We start from the raw sequence: 27,357 nt of genomic DNA on the forward strand, positions 1-27,357 counted from the left end.
ATGTACCTGGTGAGTAGAATGTGTTTACACTTATCCACCTGCACTGTATATAATATATCACTAGTCATGTATTGCTCTGGGGAAACTGGCGAGTATGAGCATCTCCTGGAAATCTGCACTTGTTTTACCACCAAAGCCTGGTATTCATTGTTTCCAGTAATTTATTTAGCACCAGCATACAATGGCTGCAGCATACGTGCCAACTCTCCCGGAACGTCCAGAAGGGTTCTGGAAATAAGTGACACCGCCAGCACTCCAGGACGAGTCGGCAGATTCTCCGGGGTGAGGGTCCTTCCATCTTTGTCTGTCCTCAGCACATGGATAAGATGAAAACTATTGCCATCGTCTCCCTGTCCACCACTTACTCTATCAAGCCACGGGCTGCTTTAGGGCTGCAGCCTGCCTGAAGCCCAGGCCAGGGCCCTTGGGGGACCTAAGGCAGCATTTGTTGTCTGCAGCAGGCTGTAGACTGCCGGGGGGGGAAGGTGACACCCTGATAGGTCATCATAGCAGATTGAGTTCGGGTCAGACACCCTGATAGGTCATCAATAGCAGATTGGTGGTGTCTGACTTCCTGATAGGTCATCAATAGCACATTGGTCTGGGTCTGATACTCTGATGGGTTGTCAATAGCAGATTGGGTTTGGGTCAGACACCCCGATAGGGGGTCAGACACCCCGATAGGTCATCAATAGCTGATTGGGTTTGGGTCCAACACCCTGATAGGTCATCAATAGCAGATTGGGATCGGGTCAGACACCCTGATAGGTCATCGATAGCAAATTGGTGGTGTCTGACTTCCTGATAGGTCATCAATAGCAGATTGGGTTTGGGTCAGACACCCTGATAGGTCATCAATAGCAGATTGTTGGTGTCTGACTTCCTGATAGGTCATCAATAGCAGATTGGGTTCAGGTCAGACACCCTGACAGGTCATCAATAGCACATTGGTCTGGGTCTGACACTCTGATGGGTTGTCAATAGCAGATTTGTGGAGGTCCGTCTGACACCCTGCACTCCACAGATTCGTTTTTTTTTGCTGAGTACATCTTGAGTCAGTGATAGCAGAACTATACTGCTGCCGTAGCTGTCTACAACCAGCAGAGGCCGCTACACTCTGACCAGAGCTGCGCTCAGCAGCTGCATTCAAGGTGTTTACAGCCAGATGTTGCCAGAGCAAAAAACAGCTGATCAGTGGGGGCCCAGGATGTTGGACCCCCACCGAACTGGTATTCACAATCTATCATTTGCATAGACCAACAATCCTCTACGTTTGGACAAATTGTTTAAGTTTATTGATTGTATTAACACCAATGGGGCACTGGAAGTGGGAATATGGGGGTACAAAACGGGGACATTGCTATATGGGGCTGCAAATAGAGAACATTACTATACTGGGGCACAAATGAGGTATACTACGATGTGGTGCCAGAAATGGGCAACATTACTGGGGTGGGGGTTATAAATGGGGAGGCACACAAGACATGTAAAGTGTCAAGGAATAAATGGTGCTAGAATAAATAATATTAATAATTTTATGTATGGGGGAAGGAGATTACCACAAATCACACGCATACCATGTGGGACACAAAGTGGGCATATCTACTGCATACAGGTACATAGGGGACAAAATCACTGTACGGAAGCACAGGGGGCACTTTTATTGTGGAGAGGCACACGTGAAGGCACGACATATGAACAGTTACTGTTTGCTGGAGGGGGATAAGAGCAGCTAAGGCGTGGATGGAAGAAGTTGTCATGGTGGACTGGGCTAAACCGAGGATAAAAGATGAAAATCGATGACTAAGAAGAGAGAGAACATCACCTGCGACTCAATGGATTTATCTGCACTGTGCATTATCCCTGTGTCCTATGTGGTGTTACATAGGACTGCTGTTACCGTCTATTTAATTTACAGAAAGGGTAATATACCTAGAACGTTGCTTACCATTTTATGCGAGAACAGAATTGTTCAGTGCTTTCACTTTTTGTGTGCAGCTCCAGAACATTAGGGTAATGGTTGTGTAAATGGGTATGGTTTACAAAAGGGGGCATGGTTTCACCCCCAACTTTTTTAGAATTCAGGAATACCCTTAAGGCAGTTCTCAAGAGTTAGGAAGTTTGGTATTGAGTCATCCGATCCCAGTCACTGCTATAATTTCTAGGTAGATTAAAGGGTAGCTATCATTTAATAGTACTTTTGACATGTCACAGTAACTGGAAAGGTTTTGATCAGTCGTGCTCAGAGTATTGTGATCTGATCACTAAAATGAAGGGGCAGCAGCACGCAGATTCACACTGGGCCCCATCATTTGTGATTGGCTCCTTGTGTGGAGTGAGCAGTGTATGGCTTCATGGAAAGTCTTCAGATTCCTGTGTTTCCATATCCATTCATTGCTCACTCTATTCTTTAATAAAAAACAAACAAACAGAAACTAATCTGAAACCTTCTCCCTCTTTGTTTTAACAACATGTGGGTGTCTCAATATCTCAACAGTCACATGTCGCTATGAAATGGCAAAAGCTTGTGAAATCATAGTTACACTCTATACTAGCACTTCAGGAAATAATTAATTGCACATGTAATGGTAACTCACCAGCCATGTCATTTATTTCATCCCATCTCAGTTGTACCTGTACGAGAGTTGTTATAGTAGGTGAGTCCATAGAATGATTAGCTGCAGACTGATTGTCTATACTACCTATGAGTTCTGTGTGCAGGTTCTCTAGTATATCCCATGACATGTAACTTTATATTTCTCTTCTCTAATTTATGTTGGCTGTCTATACTATCTGTGTGTGCAGAATCTCTGATGTATTTCTCCGAAATGCAGATTTTGCTTCTCACTCTTGCCTCTTGCTTGTAACAGTGAGACCAGATAGTGCGGCCGATCTCATGGTGCCAAAAACAACTCTCAATTGCAGAGGTGAATGGTAACACCAATTTATTGGCAAATCGTGTGCTTGTTTGTGAGTCGCCCACCAGGGCCGTGGAGTACTCGGTACTGAAAGAGGATGCCATGGTGGCGGCGACCCGGTCCGTGGCCTTGGGCGCCCAAGTAAAAGGGAAAGGTCTTTTAAGGGATTTGAAATAAAGTCTGTGTTTGTGACGCCACCTGTGGTGTTCAGTCAGTGGAGATTGACACTGCTTAAAGGGGTCCTCTGGGGTGATGCTATGGCAGCTAAGATGGTATATTTTCCCACAGGTAAAGTAGGTCCCTAGGGCTCCCGGTGTGTAGAAGAGGAAGGAGAGTGGCGCAGTAAAGAACTGAGGACACAGGTTTGCAGTCTCTTTACCTGGTTTACTGAAGGCTTCAGGCAACCGCAGTCCAGGGCCAGGGTCTGACCGGCTTTGAAGCAAGTTCAGAGTCCCCTTTACCAGGTGGAGATGAAAGCCTTCCTACTAGCGCTTTGGTGTAGTCCCTTGCTGCCTGTGGCTTCTATCAAGGTCCTCACGATTCTCTCTGTCCTCCATAAAGGTGGGACACAAACCCGTATGACAGGTGGCTCGAGCCTTTTTACAGGGTCTCTATCATGACCCAGGCTCTATGCGCCACTGTGCCTCCTGGGTGTTAGGGTGGACAGGTTACATGTAGTCCAGCTGTCCTGCCGGTTTCTGCTGTGCCTCTTGGAGTCCGACACAACCTCGGTCTTCCGGCTACCGGGAATCTGCGCTCTGCAGGGAGGTAGCCCAGTCACAGCTATCCTCCCCAGTTGTCACTCTCCTGCATGCTCTCTACAATCTGTTCTTTTCTTCTGAATTATCTTTCCCCAGGAGCTGCAGAAACTCTGGCTGCACGGCCCCTTCAGTCCTTCCAACACTCACTGTGTGACTGCTCTCTTCTCTGTCCTCCTGACAGACCGACTGACTTTCCCTCCAGACCCGAATGTATATCTAGGGTAGTTCTCCCTAAACCAAGTTTAGAGCTCCCCCTTCTGGCCTAGAGCGTGAACATGTTGCATGTTTGTGTTTACCTGATAGAAGAGATCTTCCCTTGCTTCCAAGCGTGACATCACTCTCCCCATGAGTAAAGCAATGCCACTGTAACAACCAGGACCCTGGGGTGTTACACTCCTCCCCCCTCCCCCATTAAATCCAGTACTCCCGGACTGGGAAAAGAACGACAACAGGTTAATAAAGACATACACATTTTTAAATGCTATAAACAGGTTAAACTATGGCTTCCCTTTATGGGAGGTAATTCATTTTTAAACGTTACATAACTTTATTATAATGTAGAAAATAACCTTTCAAAAATATAGAACTTTACTATAATATACTATGGAATGGCAACTACCCTTTACGGGTATACGATCTTTAAGACTCTTCCACCAAAGTACAAAAACATCAGATTTACGTTCAATTTATAAGACTCTCAGTGTACTTTTCAATATTATCTGCATAAAACACTATTTACTTCCCATACAGGGTAACTTTTCTGACTGTGTTAAACACTATCACTTTATTTAACTAAGTGCAACAAATTCAACATCTATTTAAAAGTGCAATCAATATTCAAGTCATTTAATCACATTCAAATAGCAGCAACGATGTGAGGGACCTGTTTTGTAAACCCCCAATGTAGGACTTGGGCAGGCTACAAGGCGTAGTATCCAGACCCTGTCTTCGGCCACTCCAAACGGGTTTTTCTTCAGGTCTACAAACAAATCAACATTTAAGGCAACCTTAGAAACAGTTTCTTTAAAGGTTCTTTGTAAAACCAGTAGGAAGCACATAAAGAGGTGCCAACTCATAAAGTCCCATGGGTTCCAGTACCACCTTTATGCTGATGACACTCAGATCTACCTTTCTAGCCCAGACATCACCTCTCTGCTGTCCAGAATCCCGGAGTGTCTATCAGCCATATCTTCCTTCTCCTCTCTCTTCCTCAAACTCAATGTGGACAAATCTGAACTCATCATCTTTCCTCCATCTCGTAGATCTTCCATACCTGACCTATCTATCACAATTAACGACATCACGCTTTCCCCCGTACCGGAAGTCTGCTGCCTCGGAGTAACCCTTGACTCTGCCCTGTCCTTCAAACCGCACATCCAAGCTCTTTCCACCTCCTGTCGCCTTCAGCTCAAAAATATCTCCAGAATCCGTCCGTTCCTCAACCGTCAATCTACTAAAATGCTTGTTCATGCCCTCATCATCTCCTGCCTTGACTACTGTAACATCCTTTTCTGTGGCCTCCCTGCTAACACCCTTGCACCTCTCCAGTCCATTCTTAACTCTGCTGCCCGACTAATTCATCTCTCTCCTCGCTACTCCTCCGCTTCCCCCCTCTGCAAATCTCTTCATTGGCTCCCATTCCCTCAGTGTATCCAGTTCAAATAAGGCTGGGTTCGCATTACGTTTACAGCAGCCCGTTCAACACATACGGTAACGGGCTGCTGTAAACGTAAGTGCCGGTATGGCAGCACGCTAGCACAGATAGAGCATCTGCTAGCTCTATCTGTGCTAGCAGTGACGGACCCAGAAACGCTGCAGCCCGCGTCTCAGGGTCCGTCACTCAATGACGGCACATCCCTAGCGCCCGCCCATTGTGGGCGGGCGCTAGTGATGCGTCCGACATTTGAGTCAATGGCGATGTTAAACAGATTACGTTACACCGCGTTATGCCGCTGTGTAATGTAGTCCATCTAACGGACGCCAGCAACGCAGGGTGAACCCAGCTTTACTAATACTGACCTACAAAGCTATCCATAACCTGTCTCCTCCATATATCTCTGAACAAATCTCCCGATATCTTCCCTCACGTAATCTCCGGTCCTCCCAAGACCTCCTCTTCTCCACACCTATCCACTCCTCACCGAACCGCCTCCAAGACTTCTCCAGAATATCCCCCATCCTCTGGAATTCTTTGCCACAACACATCCGACTATCAACCACATTCGGATCCTTCAGATGGAACCTGAAAACCCACATCTTCAGGAAAGCCTACAGCCTGCACTGACCCTGCTGCCTCCTCACCACTACTGAAGCTACCGCCTCACCAACACCGGAGCTCCTACAACCCTCAACCTATTGTCTCCATCCCCACCATCCTGAAGAATGTAAGCCCGCAAGGGCAGGGTCGTCACCCCTCTGTATCAGTCTGTAATTGTTAGTTTGCTTACTGTAAGTGATATATGTAATTTGTATGTAATCCCTTCTCATGTACAGCACCATGGAATCAATGGTGCTATATAAATAATAATACAAATAATAATAACTATATTCAAGAGAGTTTGTAGACCATTCACTGTCCATGGTCTCAGTGTCTTTAAACAAATGAACTTTCAGAAGCAGAAACCTTACCAGGTTAATCAAAACTCTTTAAACGCTGAACTTATGTTACAGTCAATTTATCTTGTGAATTCAATTTTTCTTCTTTCAAAGTAGCACCTGCACAGTACAGTCTCCTAGCCGGGAGTTCAAACGTGTGCCAGGTACAACGTAAAGTTCATCAGTACCCTTGATGGGAGTATGGGTGCTCCTTGAATTCTGTTCTAGTGCAGTCTGAGTAGCTTTTGAACACGTGATGATTTGTGCTTTGCTAGGCGCAGGTGCAAGGTTTACCTCGCCAGGTAATGGTGCCGGTGATTTAGGCGAGGTTACTGGCTGTGGTTCTGGGTCAATTGCAGGTGACCTGGGTGCTTTTGAGGCACATTTGTGCATGTGCAGGGCATACCACCCTTTGTCTCCCCAGTGCCTGGTGTAAGTAACGTGGTAGAGGTCCCTGTCCGGGTGTCCCTCTAATCGATGGGTTTCTACATCACGCCTGGTGACGAATACCTCCTGTTGCTCGCCAGATTCTTTAATGAATCCCCAGCTGGATTTGATGCGGAATGCCACTACAGTCCATTGTTTCCGTGGGCCCCTGTCCTCATGGCTTATCCTCCTGGCTTGAGCTTTAGCCTGCAGATCTCTTTCCTTTGCAGCCCTGCATTGGAGGTCCCGCTCCCTGTCCTCCTCCTCCTGTTTGAGTGCCTGCTGTCGACAGTACTCTTTCTGGCTGAATACTTCGAGATATTCTCCCTCAGCCTGGGCCTCCCCTCGGAACCCCATCAAGATGGTGCCGGAGTGCTCCCACCGGAAGGTTACCCATTCTCCGTGTACTTCCTGGGCCTTTTTTGTCGGCTGCAACGGGGCTTCGGAGGTCTGTGCTATCTCCCAGGGTCACTCCCACTCGATCAGTCTGAACATCCGGGTGGGTGGTAGGGGTGGCGGGGCATCTACGGGCTCTATCAGGGTGTCCTCGACTACTGGGGCAGGGTCGGTCTTCATACCTGCTGCGGCATCTCCGGTGCCAGGCTCCTCCATCGCAGGCTGAGATCCCGAAAGCTGGCTCCCCTGCTGCTCCCATGCTTTTGCAGCTGCGTGGAACCAGGTCTGCCGGAGCTGATAGCACAGCTCCTCCACTTCTGCTCCGAGAACCTCCGGGTTCATTGCTGACGGCAGGTCCTCTTCTTCCTCCCATTGCCTGGGGCAGCTGCTTGCTTTCTCCCCTTCCTCCGGGTGACCTCCACTCGCCATCTTGTCAACCAGGTTCTTGGCCACGTCTCCTTGATGTTCCTTCTCCGCCTCCTTCCGTGGACGGTTCCGTCTCTTCTCATTCCCGCCATCCCAGACTAGGAGGCGGACCTCTCTTGTTGATGGGCATACTTCTCTCACATAGTAGTATTGATGAGGGGCAGCCATGGTTTTCGCGCCGTTCCTCCAGGTGCCGCCAACGACTATGCGCCCTTTCCTCTTGCACGCCACATGGTGCTATAATGGCAGCGGTTTTGGCAGCAATTTACAGTCCAATTGTCACACAGTTAAGCAAAGTCTCTTAGGGCTCTTTCACACGTCCTGATATTTCCGGTACCGGAAAAAACCGGTACCGGAGATATCCGTGTCCGTATGTCCGTGTGCTCAAGTGGCACATACGTGCGGCATCCGTGTGCCGCCCGTGTGCCGCCTGAGGACCACACGGACCGTGCAGGAGAGACAGCGCTACACTAAGCGCTGTCCCCCCCGCATGTGGTGCTGAAGGCAGAATTCATCTCTTCTCCCCCAGCGTTCGTTGGAGAGAAGAGATGAAAGATCTTTTTTTTTTTTTTTTGTGGGGGGGGGAATAAAGTTTGCATGTGCGTCCGCGTCCAAAAGCCCCCCCCCCCCTCAGTGCGCCGCCTGGCCCCTTGCTGCAGAAATACTCACCTGGCCAGCTCCTGCGATGTCTCCTCTGTCCTCTCAGCGCCGGCAGCTTCTCCTGTGTGAGCGGTCACGTGGGAGCGCTCATTACAGTCAGTGAATATTCCCTGACTGTAATGAGCGGTACCACGTGACCGGTCACACAGGAGAAGCTGCCAGCGCGGAGAGGACAGAGGAGACATCGCGGGAGCTAGGTGAGTATTTCTGCGGCAAGGGACCAGGCGGCGCACTGAGGGGAGGGGGGGGACACATGAAAACTTTATTTTTCACAAAAAAAAAAAAAACTTGATCTTTCATCTCTTCTCTCCGGAGGGGGAGAAGAGATGAATTCCGCCTTCAGCACCACAGCGGGGGGACAGCGCTTAGTGTAGCGCTGTCTCTCCTGCGGGCGGTACGTGCACACGGAGGAGAGTGCACACTGTTCTCCGTGTGCACGTGTGCTGTCCGTATTGTGGTCCGTGCTGCCGGTAGAAAACGGACATGTCGACGTGTTTTCAGCACGGACATACGGTCCGTGTGAAAACACGCACATGTGCATAGACCCATTCATTTAAATGGGTCTACGTGTTTCAGTGTCTCCGGTACGTGAGAAAACTGTCACTACACGTACCGGAGACACTGACGTGTGAAAGAGGCCTTAGGCGCACATTACCCAGTTTTTCGGGTCGGTCCATCCTGCTCGTGTCGCCAAGTTGAGTCACTCACCAGGGCCATGGGGTACACAGTACCGGTTCCAGTACTTAAAGGGGATGTCATGGTGGCGGTGACCCATTCCATGGCCCTGGGTGCCCAAGTAAAAGGGAAAGGTCTTTTAAGGGATTTGGAATAAAGTCTGTGTTCGTGACGCCACCTGTGGTGTTCGGTCAGTGGGGACCGACACTGCTTAAAGGGGTCCTCTGGGGTGATGCTATGGCAGCTAAGATGATATAACTTCCCACAGGTGAAGTAGATCCCCAGGACTTCCAGTATGTAGAAGAGGATGGTGAGTGCTGCAGTAAAGAAGGGAGGACACAGGTTTGCAGTCTCTTTACCTGGTTTACTGAAGACTTCAGGCAACCACAGTCCAGGGCACCAGATCACAGGTACAGGCAGGGTCCGGCAGGCTCGGAAGCAAGTTCAGAATCCCCTTTATCAGGTGGAGATGAAAGCCTTCCTACTAGCGCTTTGGTGTAGTCCCTTGCTGCCTGTGGCTTCTATCAAGGTCCTCACGATTCTCTCTGTCCTCCATAAAGGTGGGACACAAACCCATATGACAGGTGGCTCGAGCCTTTTTACAGGGTCTCTATCACGACCCGGGTTCTATGCGTCACTGTGCCTCCTGGATGTTAGGGCGGACAGGTTACATGTAGTCCAGCTGTCCTGCAGGTTTCTGCTGTGCCTCTTAGAATCCAACACAACCTCAGTTTTCCGGCTACCGGGAATCTGTGCTCTGCAGGGAGGTAGACCAGTTACAGCTATCCTCCCCAGTTGTCACTCTCCTGTGCTTCACTCTCCTGCATGCTCTCTACAATCTGTTCTTTCCTTCTGAATTCTCTTTCCCCAGGGACTGCAAAAACTCTGGCTGCATGGCCCCTTCAGTCCTTCCAACACTCACTGTCTGACTGCTCTCTTCTCTGTCCTCCTGACAGACCGACTGACTTTTCCTCCAGACCCGAATGTTTATCTAGGGAAGTTCCCCCTAAACCAGGTTTAGACCTCCCCCTTCTGGCCTGGAGTGTGAACATGTTGCATGTTTGTGTTTACCTGATAGAAGAGATCTTCCATAGCTTCCAAGCGTTACATCACTCTCCCCATGAGGAAAGCAATGCCACTGTAATGACCAGGACCCTGGGGTGTTACATTTGCCACCATATGTGCGTGATATAAGGCTGTATGTGTTTAACCACACCATTTGATCTTGTAATAAGAGCTGACAAGGGGAAACCTTTTACAAGCAGAAGCAAGTAACAGAAGCTAAAGCTGCATCAAACAGAATACACGGAAGACTCTTCAGTGAGAGGGAAGCAGTTCTATGTCAACCCCTTTCCCTTTAATGGAACACCTTATGCAAAACTGATACACTGTTTTATGCTTAGTCCAGGGCATAAAGGGACAGAGCATGACACTGATTTTTAAAACATTAGAGAGTCCCTGTTCCACCCAATGAGGATCTTCAATACGCATAGCAGATTGCATAAGTCTAATGACAAAGGGGACAACTCATAAACGTATTTCTATTGATGTATCTGGGAATATTTTTGGGAGATTTATTTAAAAGAAAATTAGCAAATTTATGTATATATAACAGTATTAATGATGGACATTTTTTAATGCTCAGGGAGGTCCCTGGCAGCTCAACTTATTATCAAGCAGCATCCTGTACCAGCCACCCTGTGAACAATGTGTCCTGATATAAACCTGCATTCTTAACACTTTCTTGTATTGTTTATGATTCCTTTTCGCGATCTGAGTATAGCAATAAGGAATAAATGAAATTCTTGGGCTACTTAAATATAAGACTTATATATATTTACATATTTTGTGTATCACGCCCCCGCACTTGCTAAAATCTCTGCTTGCAGTCATTGAATAAGAGAGTTTGATTACTTCCAGAGGATTACAATGTGGTTATGTGATGCTCACTGTCATGAATCCCAATGGCTAGGGATAGCAAGGGACAAGCAAAGTAATACAAAATATCGGACGAGCTCTAGGGTGATGGAACCTGGGCTGACCGCTGCCCTACGCCTGACAAACGCAACTAGAGATAGCCAGGGAGCGTGCCTACGTTGGTTCTAGACGCCACGCACCAGCCTAAGAGCTAACTAGTACTGCAGAGAAAATAAGACCTCACTTGCCTCCAGAGGAATGAACCCCAAAAGGTATAGTTGCCCCCCACATGTATTGACGGTGAAATGAGAGGAAGGCACACACATAGAGATGATATATATAGGTTCAGCAAATTGAGGCCCGCTGTAAACTAGAAAGCAGAACGATACAAAAGGGGTCTGAGCGGTCAGCAAAAAACCCTAATCAAAAAACCATCCTGAGATTACAAGAACCCATGTGCCAACTCATGGCACATGGGGAGAACCTCAGTCCACTAGAGCTACCAGCTAGCATAGAGACATAATAAGCAAGCTGGACAAAAAAACCAAACAACTGAAAATCAGCACTTAGCTTATCCTGAAAGATCTGGGAGCAGGTAGGCAGGAACCAAACAGAGCACATCTGAATACATTGATAGCCGGCAAGGGAATGACAAAAAGGCCAGGTAAAATAGGAAACACCCAGCCTCTGATGGACAGGTGGAAACCAAAGGCCGCAACCCACCAAAGTCACCCAGTACCAGCAGTAACCACCAGAGGGAGCCCACAAACAGAATCCACAACAGTACCCCCCCCTTGAGGAGGGGTCACCGAACCCTCACGAGAACCCCCAGGGCGATCAGGGTGAGCTCTATGGAAGGCGCGGACCAAATCAGTCGCATGAACATCGGAGGCGACCACCCAGGAATTATCCTCCTGACCATAACCCTTCCACTTAACCAAATACTGGAGTTTGCGTCTGGAAACACGAGAATCCAAGATCTTCTCAACAACATACTCCAATTCTCCCTCCACCAGCACCGGAGCAGGAGGCTCAACCGAAGGAACAACGGGCACCTCATACCTCCGCAACAACGACCGATGGAACACATTATGAATAGCAAACGATGCTGGGAGATCCAAACGAAAAGATACAGGGTTAAGAATCTCCGAGATCCTATAAGGACCGATGAACCGAGGCTTGAACTTAGGAGAAGAGACCTTCATAGGGACAAAACGAGAAGACAACCACACCAAATCCCCAACAAGAAGTCGGGGACCCACGCGGCGACGGCGATTAGCAAACTGCTGAGTCTTCTCCTGAGATAACTTCAAATTGTCCACCACCTGGTTCCAAATCTGATGCAGCCTGTCCACCACCACGTCCACTCCAGGACAATCCGAAGACTCCACCTGACCAGAGGAAAAACGAGGATGAAACCCCGAATTACAAAAAAAAGGAGAGACCAACGTGGCAGAACTAGCCCGATTATTAAGAGCAAATTCGGCCAGTGGCAAAAAAGCAACCCAGTCATCTTGATCAGCAGAAACAAAACACCTCAAATAAGTTTCCAAGGTCTGATTAGTTCGCTCCGTCTGGCCATTCGTCTGAGGATGGAATGCAGACGAGAAAGACAAATCAATGCCCATCTTGGCACAAAACGTCCGCCAAAATCTAGACACAAACTGGGATCCCCTGTCAGAAACGATATTCTCCGGAATCCCATGCAAACGAACCACGTTCTGAAAAAATAAAGGGACCAACTCAGAGGAGGAAGGCAACTTAGGCAAGGGCACCAAATGAACCATCTTAGAAAAGTGGTCACACACAACCCAGATAACGGACATTTTCTGTGAAACTGGGAGATCAGAAATAAAATCCATGGAAATGTGCGTCCAAGGCCTCTTCGGGATGGGCAAGGATAACAACAACCCACTGGCCCGAGAACAGCAAGGCTTAGCTCGAGCACACACTTCACAAGACTGCACAAAGGTACGCACATCCCTAGACAAGGAAGGCCACCAAAAAGACCTGGCCACCAAGTCTCTAGTACCAAATATTCCAGGATGACCAGCCAACACAGAAGAATGGACCTCGGAGATGACTCTACTGGTCCAATCATCCGGAACAAACAGTCTTTCTGGTGGACAACGATCCGGTTTATCCACCTGAAACTCCTGCAATGCACGTCGCAAGTCTGGGGATACGGCGGACAATATTACCCCATCCCTAAGGATACCAGTAGGCCCAGAGTCTCCAGGAGAGTCAGGCACAAAACTCCTGGAAAGAGCATCTGCCTTCACATTCTTTGAACCTGGCAGGTATGAAACCACGAAATTGAAACGAGAAAAAAACAACGACCAACGAGCCTGTCTAGGATTCAAACGCCTGGCAGACTCAAGGTAAATGAGATTCTTGTGATCAGTCAAGACCACCACACGATGTTTAGCACCCTCAAGCCAATGACGCCACTCCTGAAATGCCCACTTCATGGCCAAAAGCTCCCGATTACCCACATCATAATTGCGCTCGGCGGGCGAGAATTTTCTAGAGAAGAATGCACATGGCTTCATCACCGAGCCATTAGAACTTCTCTGTGACAAAACCGCCCCCGCTCCAATCTCGGAAGCATCAACCTCAACCTGAAAAGGAAGTGAAACATCTGGTTGACACAACACAGGAGCAGAAGAAAACCGGCGCTTAAGTTCCTGAAAGGCCTCCACGGCCGCAGGAGACCAATCAGCAACATCAGCACCCTTTTTAGTCAAATCAGTCAAAGGTTTAACAATACTGGAAAAATTAGCAATGAACCGACGATAAAAATTAGCAAACCCCAAGAACTTCTGAAGGCTCTTAACAGATGTAGGTTGTGTCCAGTCACAAATCGCCTGAACCTTGACGGGATCCATCTCAATAGTAGAAGGAGAAAAAATGTACCCCAAAAAAGAAATCTTCTGGACTCCGAAGAGACACTTTGAGCCCTTCACAAACAGAGAATTGGCCCGCAGAACCTGAAACACCTTCCTGACCTGTAGAACATGAGACTCCCAGTCATCAGAAAACACCAAAATATCATCCAAATACACAATCATAAACTTATCCAGATATTCACGGAAAATATTGTGCATAAAGGACTGAAAGACTGACGGAGCATTGGAGAGTCCAAAAGGCATTACCAAATACCCAAAATGGCCCTCAGGCGTATTAAATGCGGTTTTCCACTCATCACCCTGTTTTATCCGCACCAGATTATACGCACCGCGAAGATCTATCTTAGTGAACCACCTAGCCCCCTTAATGCGAGCAAACAAATCAGTCAATAATGGCAATGGATACTGATACTTGACTGTAATCTTATTCAGAAGGCGATAATCTATACAAGGCCTCAGAGAACCATCTTTTTTTGCCACGAAAAAAAAACCTGCTCCCAGAGGGGACGAAGATGGACGAATATGTCCCTTTTCCAAGGACTCCTTAATATAATTCCGCATAGCAGTATGCTCTGGCAGTGACAGATTAAATAAACGACCCTTAGGGAACTTACTGCCAGGAATCAATTCTATAGCACAGTCACAATCTCTATGCGGAGGGAGCGAATTGAGCTTAGGCTCCTCAAAAACATCCCTATAGTCAGACAAAAACGCAGGGATCTCAGAAGGAGTAGATGAAGCGATTGAAATCGGAGGTGCATAATCATGAACCCCCTGACATCCCCAGCTTAACACAGACATTGTTTTCCAGTCCAGGACAGGATTATGAGTTTGTAACCATGGCAGACCAAGCACTAGTACATCATGTAAATTATACAGTACAAGGAAGCGAATCACCTCCTGATGAACGGGAGTCATGCGCATGGTCACTTGTGTCCAATACTGCGGTTTATTCATAGCCAATGGTGTAGAGTCAATTCCCTTCAAAGGAATAGGAACTTCCAGAGGTTCCAGACTAAAACCGCAGCGTTTAGCAAATGACCAATCCATAAGACTCAGGGCAGCGCCCGAATCCACATAGGCATCGACGGAAATGGAAGACAGTGAAAAAATCAGAGTCACAGACAAAATGAACTTAGGCTGCAGAGTACCAATGGCAAAAGATTTATCAACCCTTTTTGTGCGTTTAGAGCATGCTGATATAACATGAGCTGAATCACCACAATAAAAACACAATCCATTTTTCCGCCTATAATTTTGCCGTTCACTTCTGGACTGAATTCTATCACATTGCATAGTCTCAGGTGCCTGTTCAAAAGACACCGCCAACTGGTGCACGGGTTTGCGCTCCCGTAAACGCCGATCAATCTGAATGGCCATAGCCATCGACTCATTCAGACCTGTAGGCGTAGGGAACCCCACCATAATATCCTTAATGGCCTCGGAAAGACCATTTCTGAAGTTTGCAGCCAGGGCGCACTCATTCCACTGAGTAAGCACCGACCATTTCCGAAATTTTTGACAATATATTTCCGCTTCATCATACCCCTGAGAGAGGGCTAATAAAGCCTTTTCAGCCTGAATCTCCAGGTTGGGTTCCTCATAGAGCAATCCCAATGCCAGAAAAAACGCATCCACATTGAGCAATGCAGGATCCCCTGGTGCCAATGCAAATGCCCAATTCTGAGGGTCGCCTCGCAGGAAAGATATTACAATCTTGACTGTTGTGAATTTGGATTCTGGGCTCCCCCGGTGGCCGCTTGTGGAATTGGACTTGTCATCCTCTTTCCTGTTTCACCTGGTTCCATCAGTAGTGGGTGTCGCTATTTAAGCTCATTTCTCTGGTGGTTTCTTGCCGGTCAACAATGTTATCTGATGCCTCTCAGTGTTTGTTCCTGCTTCTAGACAACTACTAGATAAGTTGGACTTTTGTCCATGTTTTGTTTTGCCTATTTGTTCCAGTTCACAGCTGAAGTTTTGTTACTGTGTCTGGAATGCTCTCGTTGATCAGGGATTGCTACTCTGGCGTTATGAGTTAATGCCAGAGTTTAAGGTAATCTCTGGATGGTGTTTTGTTAGTGTTTTTCTGCTGACCATGAAAGTATACTATCTGTCTTCTGCTATCTAGTAAGCGGACCTCAAATTTGCTAAGACTATTTTCCTGCTGCGTTTGTTGTTTCATCTGAACTCACCGTCATTATATGTGGGGGGCTACTGTCTTCTTTGGAATATTTCTCTAGAGGTGAGCCAGGTCTTATATTTCCCTCTGCTAGCTATTTAGGTCTTAGGCCAGAGCTGGGCATCTAGCGATAAATAGGAAATGCTACCTGGCTATTTCTAGTTGCGCGGCAGGCTTAGTTCATGGTCAGTATAGTTCCATCTTCCGAGAGCTTGTCCCTCTATAGGCTTGCTATGATCTCTGCCTGCAGAGATCATGACAGTTTGACCGGCCTGTAAAGTGTTAAAGACCCAGGTTGAGAAAGGAGAGTTATAAGAAGTCTGCTGGAATTTTTTTTTTTTTTTTTTTCCTCCAGTCTGCCTTGCTGCAGTCTTTTTTCTCTCTCTCCTCCTAATCTCTGTATGCTCTGTGTGCACCTGACAATAATGGATCTCCAGAGTGTAACTGCGGGTTTGAATAATCTCATCACGAAAGTACAAAATTTACAAGATTTTGTGGTACATGCTCCGGTATCTGAGCCGAGAATTCCTTTGCCGGAGTTCTTCACAGGGAATAGAGCTAGCTTCCAGAATTTCCGAAATAATTGTAAGCTTTATTTGTCCCTGAAGTCTCGTTCAGCTGGAGACCCTGCTCAGCAGGTTAGGATTGTGATTTCCTTGCTCAGGGGTGACCCTCAAGATTGGGCCTTCTCATTGCCAGCAGGGGATCCTGCGTTACGCGATGTGGATGCGTTTTTTCTGGCCTTGGGCTTGCTTTATGAGGAACCTCATTTGGAACTTCAGGCAGAAAAAACTTTGATGGCACTATCTCAGGGGCAAGACGAAGCTGAAGTTTTCTGCCAAAAATTCCGTAAATGGTCTGTGCTTACTCAGTGGAATGAGTGCGCCTTGGCGGCAACTTTCAGAGAAGGTCTCTCTGATGCCGTTAAGGATGTTATGGTGGGGTTCCCTTTGCCTGCAGGTCTGAATGAGTCCATGACAATGGCTATTCAGATTGATAGGCGTCTGCGGGAGCGCAAACCGGTGCACCATCTGGCGGTGTCTATGGAAAAGACGCCAGAAAGTATGCAGTGTGATAGAATTCTGTCCAGGAGCGAGCGACAGAATTTTAGACGGAAGAATGGATTGTGTTTCTATTGTGGGGATTCTACTCATGTTATATCAGCATGCTCTAGGCGTACAAAGAAGCTTGATAAGTCTGTTTCCATTGGCACCATTCAGTCTAAGTTTATTTTGTCTGTAACCCTGATTTGCTCTTTGTCATCCATTGCCACGGACGCCTATGTTGACTCTGGCGCCGCTCTGAGTCTTATGGATTGGTCCTTTGCCAATCGTTGTGGTTTTGATTTAGAGCCTTTGGAGACTCTTATTCCTCTGAAGGGGATTGACTCCACCCCATTGGCTAATAATAAACCACAATACTGGACACAAGTAACCATGCGTATCAATCCGGATCACCAGGAGATTATTCGTGTCCTGGTGCTGTATAATTTACATGACGATTTGGTACTGGGATTGCCATGGTTGCAGTCTCACAACCCAGTCTTGGACTGGAGAGCAATGTCTGTGTTGAGCTGGGGATGTAAGGGTATTCATGGGGACGTACCTTTGGTTTCTATTTCGTCGTCCATTCCCTCTGAAGTCCCTGAGTTCCTCTCTGATTATCAAGACGTCTTTGACGAACCCAAGCTTGGGTCGTTACCTCCGCACCGTGAGTGCGATTGTGCCATAGATTTGATACCGGGTTGTAAATATCCAAAGGGTCGTTTGTTTAATTTGTCTGTGCCGGAACATGCTGCTATGCGGGAATATATAAAGGAGTCTTTGGAAAAGGGACATATTCGTCCATCTTCTTCTCCCTTGGGAGCTGGGTTTTTCTTTGTCTCAAAAAAAGACGGCTCTTTGAGACCATGTATTGATTATCGGCTTCTGAATAAGATCACTGTTAAGTATCAATACCCATTGCCATTGCTTACTGATTTGTTTGCTCGTATAGAGGGTGCTAAGTGGTTCTCTAAAATTGATCTTCGTGGGGCGTATAATTTGGTGCGGATCAGGCAGGGGGATGAGTGGAAGACCGCATTTAATACGCCCGAGGGCCACTTTGAGTATTTGGTCATGCCTTTTGGTCTTTCTAATGCCCCTTCAGTTTTCCAGTCTTTTATGCATGATATTTTCCGCGATTTTCTGGATAAATTTATGATAATATATCTGGATGATATTCTGATTTTTTCTGATGACTGGGACTCTCATGTCCAGCAGGTCAGGAGAGTTTTTCAGGTTCTGCGGTCTAATTCTTTATGTGTGAAGGGGTCTAAGTGCGTTTTTGGGGTCCAGAAAATTTCCTTTTTGGGGTATATTTTTTCTCCCTCTTCCATTGAGATGGATCCCGTCAAGGTGCAAGCTATTTGTGACTGGACTCAGCCCTCCTCTCTTAAGGGTCTTCAGAGATTTTTGGGCTTTGCCAACTTTTACCGCCGATTTATTGCTGGTTTTTCGGATGTCGTTAAACCACTGACTGATTTGACCAGACAAGGCGCTGATGTTGCTAATTGGTCCCCTCATGCTGTAGAGGCCTTTCAGGAGCTTAAGCGCCGTTTTGCCTCTGCCCCTGTGTTGCGTCAGCCTGATGTGAATCTGCCTTTTCAGGTTGAGGTTGACGCTTCGGAGATCGGAGCTGGGGCAGTGTTGTCGCAGAAAGGTTCCGACTGCTCCGTCATTAGGCCTTGTGCCTTCTTTTCTCGCAAATTTTCGCCCGCAGAGCGGAATTATGATGTTGGGAATCGGGAGCTTTTGGCCATGAAGTGGGCGTTTGAGGAGTGGCGCCATTGGCTCGAGGGGGCTAGGCATCAGGTGGTGGTATTGACTGACCACAAAAATTTGATCTATCTTGAGACTGCCAGACGCCTGAATCCTAGACAGGCGCGCTGGTCTTTATTTTTTTCTCGCTTTAATTTTGTGGTGTCATACCTACCGGGTTCTAAGAATGTTAAGGCAGATGCCCTTTCTAGGAGTTTTGACCCGGACTCTCCTGGTAATTCTGAACCCACAGGTATCCTTAGGGAGGGAGTAATTTTGTCGGCCGTTTCTCCTGATCTGCGGCGGTCCTTGCAAGAGTTTCAGGCGGATAGACCGGATCGTTGTCCGCCTGATAGACTGTTTGTTCCGGATGATTGGACCAGCAGAGTCATCTCTGAGGTACATTCTTCTGCATTGGCAGGTCATCCCGGAATTTTTGGTACCAGGGATTTGGTGGCAAGATCCTTCTGGTGGCCTTCCCTGTCACGAGATGTGCGAGTCTTTGTGCAGTCATGTGACGTTTGTGCTCGGGCCAAGTCTTGTAGTTCTCGGGCTAGCGGACTGCTGTTGCCCTTGCCTATTCCTAAGAGGCCTTGGACACACATCTCGATGGATTTTATTTCAGATCTGCCTGTTTCCCAGAAGATGTCTGTCATCTGGGTGGTCTGTGACCGTTTCTCTAAAATGGTCCATTTGGTTCCTCTGCCCAAGTTGCCTTCTTCTTCTGAGTTGGTTCCTCTGTTTTTTCAGAATGTTGTCCGATTGCACGGTATTCCTGAGAATATTGTTTCTGACAGAGGTACCCAATTTGTGTCTAGATTTTGGCGGGCATTCTGTGCTAGGATGGGCATAGATTTGTCTTTTTCATCTGCTTTTCACCCTCAGACTAATGGCCAGACCGAGCGGACTAATCAGACCCTTGAGACATATCTGAGGTGTTTTGTCTCTGCTGACCAGGATGATTGGGTTGCTTTTTTGCCATTGGCAGAGTTCGCCCTCAATAATCGGGCCAGTTCTTCCACCTTGGTGTCCCCGTTTTTCTGTAATTCGGGGTTTCACCCTCGATTTTCCTCCGGTCAGGTGGAATCCTCGGATTGTCCTGGAGTGGATGCGGTGGTGGAGAGATTGCATCACATCTGGGGGCAGGTTATGGACAATTTGAAGTTGTCCCAGGAGAAGACTCAGCGTTTTGCCAACCGTCATCGTCGTGTTGGTTCTCGGCTTTGTGTTGGAGATTTAGTGTGGTTGTCTTCTCGTTTTGTCCCTATGAGGGTCTCTTCTCCTAAGTTTAAACCTCGGTTCATCGGCCCTTATAGAATATTGGAGATTCTTAATCCTGTTTCTTTCCGTTTGGACCTCCCTGCGTCCTTTTCCATTCATAACGTTTTTCATCGGTCGTTATTGCGCAGGTATGAGGTACCTGTTGTACCTTCAGTTGAGCCTCCTGCTCCGGTGTTGGTTGAGGGTGAGTTGGAGTACGTTGTGGAGAAAATTTTGGACTCTCGTGTTTCCAGACGGAAACTCCAGTATCTGGTCAACTGGAAGGGTTACGGCCAGGAGGATAATTCTTGGGTCAATGCATCTGATGTTCATGCTTCTGATCTTGTTCGTGCCTTCCATAGGGCTCATCCTGGTCGCCCTGGTGGATCTGGTGAGGGTTCGGTGCCCCCTCCTTGAGGGGGGGGTACTGTTGTGAATTTGGATTCTGGGCTCCCCCGGTGGCCGCTTGTGGAATTGGACTTGTCATCCTCTTTCCTGTTTCACCTGGTTCCATCAGTAGTGGGTGTCGCTATTTAAGCTCATTTCTCTGGTGGTTTCTTGCCGGTCAACAATGTTATCTGATGCCTCTCAGTGTTTGTTCCTGCTTCTAGACAACTACTAGATAAGTTGGACTTTTGTCCATGTTTTGTTTTGCCTATTTGTTCCAGTTCACAGCTGAAGTTTTGTTACTGTGTCTGGAATGCTCTCGTTGATCAGGGATTGCTACTCTGGCGTTATGAGTTAATGCCAGAGTTTAAGGTAATCTCTGGATGGTGTTTTGTTAGTGTTTTTCTGCTGACCATGAAAGTATACTATCTGTCTTCTGCTATCTAGTAAGCGGACCTCAAATTTGCTAAGACTATTTTCCTGCTGCGTTTGTTGTTTCATCTGAACTCACCGTCATTATATGTGGGGGGCTACTGTCTTCTTTGGAATATTTCTCTAGAGGTGAGCCAGGTCTTATATTTCCCTCTGCTAGCTATTTAGGTCTTAGGCCAGAGCTGGGCATCTAGCGATAAATAGGAAATGCTACCTGGCTATTTCTAGTTGCGCGGCAGGCTTAGTTCATGGTCAGTATAGTTCCATCTTCCGAGAGCTTGTCCCTCTATAGGCTTGCTATGATCTCTGCCTGCAGAGATCATGACACTTGACCTGTTGAGCAGGGTCTCCAGAGGAGCGAGTTTTTAAAGAAAGAAACAATTTACAATTGTTCCTGAAATTCAGGAAGGTAGATCTATCTCCAGAAAAGAACTCTGGAATAGGAATTCTAGGTTCAGACATGGGAGTGTGAACAACAAAATCCTGTATGTTTTGAACTTTTGCCGCGAGATTACTCAGGCTGGAAGCCAAACTCTGGACATCCATGTTAAACAGCTAATATCAGAGCCATTCAAGGGTTAAGAGGAGGTAAGAAGCAGCTAGACAGCAATTAAGGGCTAGGCAGCAAAACTCTGAAGGAAAAAAAAAAAAAAAAAAAAAAAATTTCCCTTAAACACTTCTTTTTCTCCTGCTTCAGCCCAAACAATTAACACTTTGTGGGCCGGCTATACTGTCATGAATCCCAATGGCTAGGGATAGCAAGGGACAAGCAAAGTAATACAAAATATCGGACGAGCTCTAGGGTGATGGAACCTGGGCTGACCGCTGCCCTACGCCTGACAAACGCAACTAGAGATAGCCAGGGAGCGTGCCTACGTTGGTTCTAGACGCCACGCACCAGCCTAAGAGCTAACTAGTACTGCAGAGAAAATAAGACCTCACTTGCCTCCAGAGGAATGAACCCCAAAAGGTATAGTTGCCCCCCACATGTATTGACGGTGAAATGAGAGGAAGGCACACACATAGAGATGATATATATAGGTTCAGCAAATTGAGGCCCGTTGTAAACTAGAAAGCAGAACGATACAAAAGGGGTCTGAGCGGTCAGCAAAAAACCCTAATCAAAAAACCATCCTGAGATTACAAGAACCCATGTGCCAACTCATGGCACATGGGGAGAACCTCAGTCCACTAGAGCTACCAGCTAGCATAGAGACATAATAAGCAAGCTGGACAAAAAAACCAAACAACTGAAAATCAGCACTTAGCTTATCCTGAAAGATCTGGGAGCAGGTAGGCAGGAACCAAACAGAGCACATCTGAATACATTGATAGCCGGCAAGGGAATGACAGAAAGGCCAGGTAAAATAGGAAACACCCAGCCTCTGATGGACAGGTGGAAACCAAAGGCCGCAACCCACCAAAGTCACCCAGTACCAGCAGTAACCACCAGAGGGAGCCCACAAACAGAATCCACAACAGCTCACACAGCTGCCTCCTTAAAGTACAGATATGGGAGCTTCACTTCCTAATGAACTGTTCATCTGTGTGATAATCACATGACTGGGACAGATTTTACTACTACCACAATCACATCCATTTTTTACCCTGGGAAAAACAATGAAAGTCTACAGGAGCAAAAACATCTTCCAGTCTCCAGCATGTTGTGTTTAAAAAAAATACACTGATCCAAAAACATTGTGTGAAGGCGTCGTATATGTATAAACATTTATTTAAAGTGGTTGTCCAGGTTTTGGTTTTATGTGTTCAGTCACTGTATGTGACTGCAGACTTGTCAATCCCTACTGTGCGCACTGTCAGGATTCTCTGGGAGCCGGCGGTCACATGTGATATGCATACTATCGGGCACATTCCAAAAAATGCTGTTGTGAAGGTGAGCAGAATCTTTCAGACTCAATCGGCAAAGGGGCAACCCGAGCTTTTAGCTGCACCATTGGCATATATCGCTTCCCACAACACAGTGTAAAGTGATACAGTATTGTTACACTGTAAAGCAGAGGAAGTTACACCCAGACCCTTCCGTCGTAATTCTCACACGCTATTCCCTTGTGCCCTTTTACATGTCTCCGTGATCTTGTGCGGATTTCTCGGTCTGCAAAAAATCATGGACGTCTGAATGGCCCCATTCATTATCATAGGTAACAGTGAAATCTGTGTGTAACATGGATAGAATTCCTACGCAAAACTGGACATTTCAATGAGGCCTTATACTGACAAATCTAGGCACACAGCTCCATCTCGCTACTCAAACCTTCCGGTTTTGGAGTATCCACCTTGAAGATCCACTGGCTTTCAATACCAGACATCTATTTAATATAATCCCCTCCTCAGTTGTTTTAATTAACCTATTGTACTCCCCATATTAGTGTGCCATTAAAAGAGCACCTATGTTTCTGAACATAATGTTGAGATAGAGCATAACCAAGACATTTTTGTTAATATTTCACGTGTTCCTCTTGGAACAAGAACAAACTATTTGCATTTCAGTAATATAAGTTGGCTTTAAATATATTTTGAATACGTTTATATATTACCATGAGATATTGCTATTAGACGGGACTGTAAGGCTATGTGCCCACGTTGCGGATTCGTGTGCAGATTTTTCCACGCATATTTTGAAAACCAGTAGATTTACCACGGTTTTTGTGCGGATTTCACCTGCGTTTTTACACCTGCGGATTCCTAATTAGGAGCAGGTGTAAAACGCTGTGGAATCCGCACAAAGAATTGACATGCTGAGGAAAATAAACCGCTGTGTTCCGCGCGGTATTTTCCGCAACATGTGCACTGCGGATTTTGTTTTCCATAGGTTTACTTGGTACTGTAATCTGGATGGAAAACTGCTGCGAATCCACAGAGTTCAATCCACTGCGGTCCCGTAGGCAAATACGCAACGTGTGCACATACCATAAAAGTGTTAACTTGCCACTCGGATCATCCCTGAGGAAGGAAACCTCTGTTTCCGAAACGCGTTGGATGGAACTTCAGATCAGTTTGTTAATCGTACCAGCCTAGCTACGTGACATCATGCTACCACCTGTCATTCAGAATGCTCTCCATAAAACAGAGACGGACCCCCGGAAGCATCATGAGAATGCCGCTCAATCGACCTATTATTGAAACTCAATGTACCTTCATCGATGGATTGGACCACGGACAATTAGGTATCTAAATATATTGCATGGTAATTGTCACATCATATACTATGAGACATGGTAGATCACGCTATGTATAGACACTATGGTGGTGGTCATTGATTAAATACACAGAACAGAATGTTGATGGTTTTTTTCTGTACTGTTAAATTTGCCACCTTATTGGTGCAATTGTTTGGTGGTGATGGCCCAGAGTGCCCTACTGGTGCTCGTCCTAAGTGATCCATTGTGATCTATGGGATAACAGTTCAATATTACACTGTGTCCAATGAAATCAAGGGAAAGCTCTACATTGTAAATATTCTTAGAATTTTACAAGAAATTGGCAAATTGATAATCCTGAAAAAAAAATAGCATGGAGATGACATTTCTCATAATGACACAACTGAACTGTTTTGTGGGTTCCCATGTTGTTGGTTTTTTTTGGGTGGGAGGGAGGATTAGAGTGAAGAACGGATGTGATAGTACTCCAGGAATGTAATGTAAGTAGAGTCGTCAGGTCTCTAGTGTATGATCACAGGTGAGCAGAGTGGGCGTCTGCCCCCACCTTGATTTTAACCCTTTATGATATATGCACGCGTCATTCTTCTGCCTCTGTATAAGCAGGACCCTACCTGTCTCCACGTCCGGGACTGTCATCTCTGTTACCCGTCACGTACAGATGAACGTTTAATGATCTTGGCTCGTTTTCTTCTTTTTCCGCTTGCCGTCATCCGCTTGCATACCCTGTGGGTCTCACGAAATGTCAATGCAGCTGAATGAAGGCAGGTAAGGTATATGACCTGCAGCAGCCAAAACATGAGATTAGCGCACATTATCTACATATCTGGTATTTTCACAGCCATGTAAACTTTCCCTTTTTAACCTTTCAACTTGTTTTATGCAGGAAAAAATAAGTCTTGGTTTACCCTGGCTGACTAATGTTGTGCAATCATGTGTCAAAATCCGAATTTGTTGGCTAAGAAAAAGATTGAACATAAGCATTTGTATGGAAAAGGACTTACTGTGCACACATTCAGGTTTCCAAGAAGTGACCTGCCTGTTTGCCAGGTGTTTTCGACTCAAAAAATGCTTGGTACTTCACAATACAAGTCAATGGGAAAGATCAAAAATGGCTGGACGTCTGTTGAAATATTTCGCCATTATTATTATTATTATTATTATTATTATTATTTTAATTGCTAGCGGTTCCTTCTTTAATCATTGGATCGAAAAAAAGAACTAATGACAGTAAAAAAAAAAAGAAAAAAAGATGCCACAAAGACCCTGGTAAAACCCTCCAAAAATATCACCGAAAAAATTGGAAACAAAAATGACGCCCAAAAGACAATTCAGGGAAAGATAACAGGCCAGTTTCCTAAGGCCGGTTTCACACGTCAGTGGCTCCGGTACGTGAGGTGACAGTTTCCTCACGTACCGGAGACACTGACACACGTAGACCCATAAAAATCAATGCATCTGTTCAGGTCATTGATTTTTTGCGGACCGTGTCTCCGTGTGCCAAACACGAAGACATGTCAGTGTTCGTGGGAGCGCACGTATTACACGGACCCAATAGAGTCAATGGGTCCGTGTAAAACACGGACCTCACACGGACGTTCTCCGTCTGGGGTCCGTGTGCGTGCAGGAGACAGCGCTACAGTAAGCGCTGTCCCCCCCACATGGTGCTGAAGCGCGATTCATATGTTCCCTGCAGCAGCGTTTGCTGCAGAGAAAATATGAATAATAGTGTTTAAAATAAAGATCTATCTGTCCGCCGCCCCCCCACCCCCTGTGTGCCCCCCCGCTGTTCAGAAAATACTCACCCGCTCCCACGTTGGCTGTCACTACTTCCTCTCTGCCCCCCGGCTTCCACTGTATGCGGTCACGTGGGGCCGCTCATTTACAATCATGAATAGTCGGCTCCGCCACTATGGGAGGTGGAGCCACATATTCATGACTGTAAATGATCGGCCCCACGTGACCGCATACACTAGAAGCCGCGGCCAGACCAGGAAGCAGCGAGGGAGGCGGGTAAGTATTTTCTGAACAGCGGGGGGGGGCGCACAGGGGGTGGGGGGGCGGCGGACACATAGATCTTTATTTTAAACACTATTCTTCATATTTTCTCTGCAGCAAACGCTGCTGCAGGGAACATATGAATCCGTGATGCAGGGTACCACACGCGTGGGTACCACACGCTCCGTGTGGTACCCACTCGCCATACGGGCGGCACACGTGTGCCGCACGTATGGCCTACGTGAGTTCCCAGGCACACGGACACGGATAACTCCGGTACCGATTTATTCCGGTACCGGAATTATCTGGACGTGTGGGACAGCCCTAAGGCGTCATCTGCTTGAAAATGCCTGAGTTTACAAAGGTGTTGGGTGCACAGAGCCTAATGTTAGGCTCACATAGAGGTTTCAAGAAGGTTTTTTTCTATTGGATCAACTTAAAAATCCTTCTCAAAAACGCTAAAAAAAACCTCACTTCTATGGGAAATTCACTTTGCTGCTGATAGGAGGAGTTTTCTGTGTGTTTTTAAAAACTCTTGGTGGGAAAAAGAAAACTATATGACACTTCTTTGAAGGGAATACTGATGGAATCTCCCTTCAAACTCCAAATACATACCGATAGGGAATATAAATTGTGAGCCCCAATGGGGAAAGCGATGATGTCTGTAAAGGGCTGTAGAGAGTAAGTAATAAAATAAACGAGACGCTGTCAAACCTAAATTTTGAAAAAAAAACTCTTCAAAATCACTGCAGGGAAAAAAAAATTGCTGGAAAATGTTTTGCCCTTCGATATGGAGGGGACACTGTGGTCACCAATGGGTTTATTCTGCTGACTAGTAGTTTTGCAGGTTCAATGGATCTATAAACTATTGGTGCACCGCTACAATACATGATGCCTGCTATGTTAGTATGCAAGTATGTTATCCTACAAAATGGAAAAATTGACAACTTTTTGCACAAAGGAGAATTTATAACTTTTTTTTTTCACATGCGGTGACCTAAATTCTGCACATGCCTGTAAACGGCACCTCTCCAGCCTCGGGACTGTTGCCTGGGACTGCGGAGACCTTGCACAACTTTGTTTTAAAACTTTAAATAAAGTTCGGTTAACACCTTTACAGAATTGTCTAGAGACGCCCTTTTCAGTGCTTTACGTGTTTAAAGTATTTTATCTATTTTATTCTTGGATCCTGTCATTTACTGGATACCGTCAGACATATTTGGTAAATCCAGGAAACAGTAACTCTACTCATCGAGGCATACGGTATGTTGTGGTTCGTCCATTACTAAAATAAATCAAACTTGCTCAAAGTGCTCAATGATCCACGTCCATTCTGGACTAACAGGAGTTCCAGACTATTGGGCTGCAGGCATCCACAGACAATTTAAAGAGCACCCGTCACTAGGCGTAAATATGGAATTTATTTCCCTGGTGTAAATGCCGC

At 46.5% G+C, this 27,357-nt stretch overlaps 1 protein-coding gene across 1 annotated transcript in view; it reads right to left on the bottom strand.

The window, feature by feature from the left end:
* Window positions 1-24,667, bottom strand: part of SPOUT1 (SPOUT domain containing methyltransferase 1) — a 51,104-nt gene extending 26,437 nt beyond the window's left edge. Inside the window, exon 1 of the mRNA XM_077284479.1 lies at window positions 24,530-24,667. The gene's annotated coding sequence lies outside the window, so the exon portion shown is untranslated. The remainder of the gene's footprint in view (window positions 1-24,529) is intronic.
* Between the last annotated feature and the right edge of the window lie 2,690 nt (window positions 24,668-27,357).

This window comes from Ranitomeya variabilis, chromosome 2 (assembly GCF_051348905.1).
Source record: "Ranitomeya variabilis isolate aRanVar5 chromosome 2, aRanVar5.hap1, whole genome shotgun sequence".
NCBI lineage: Eukaryota > Metazoa > Chordata > Amphibia > Anura > Dendrobatidae > Ranitomeya > Ranitomeya variabilis.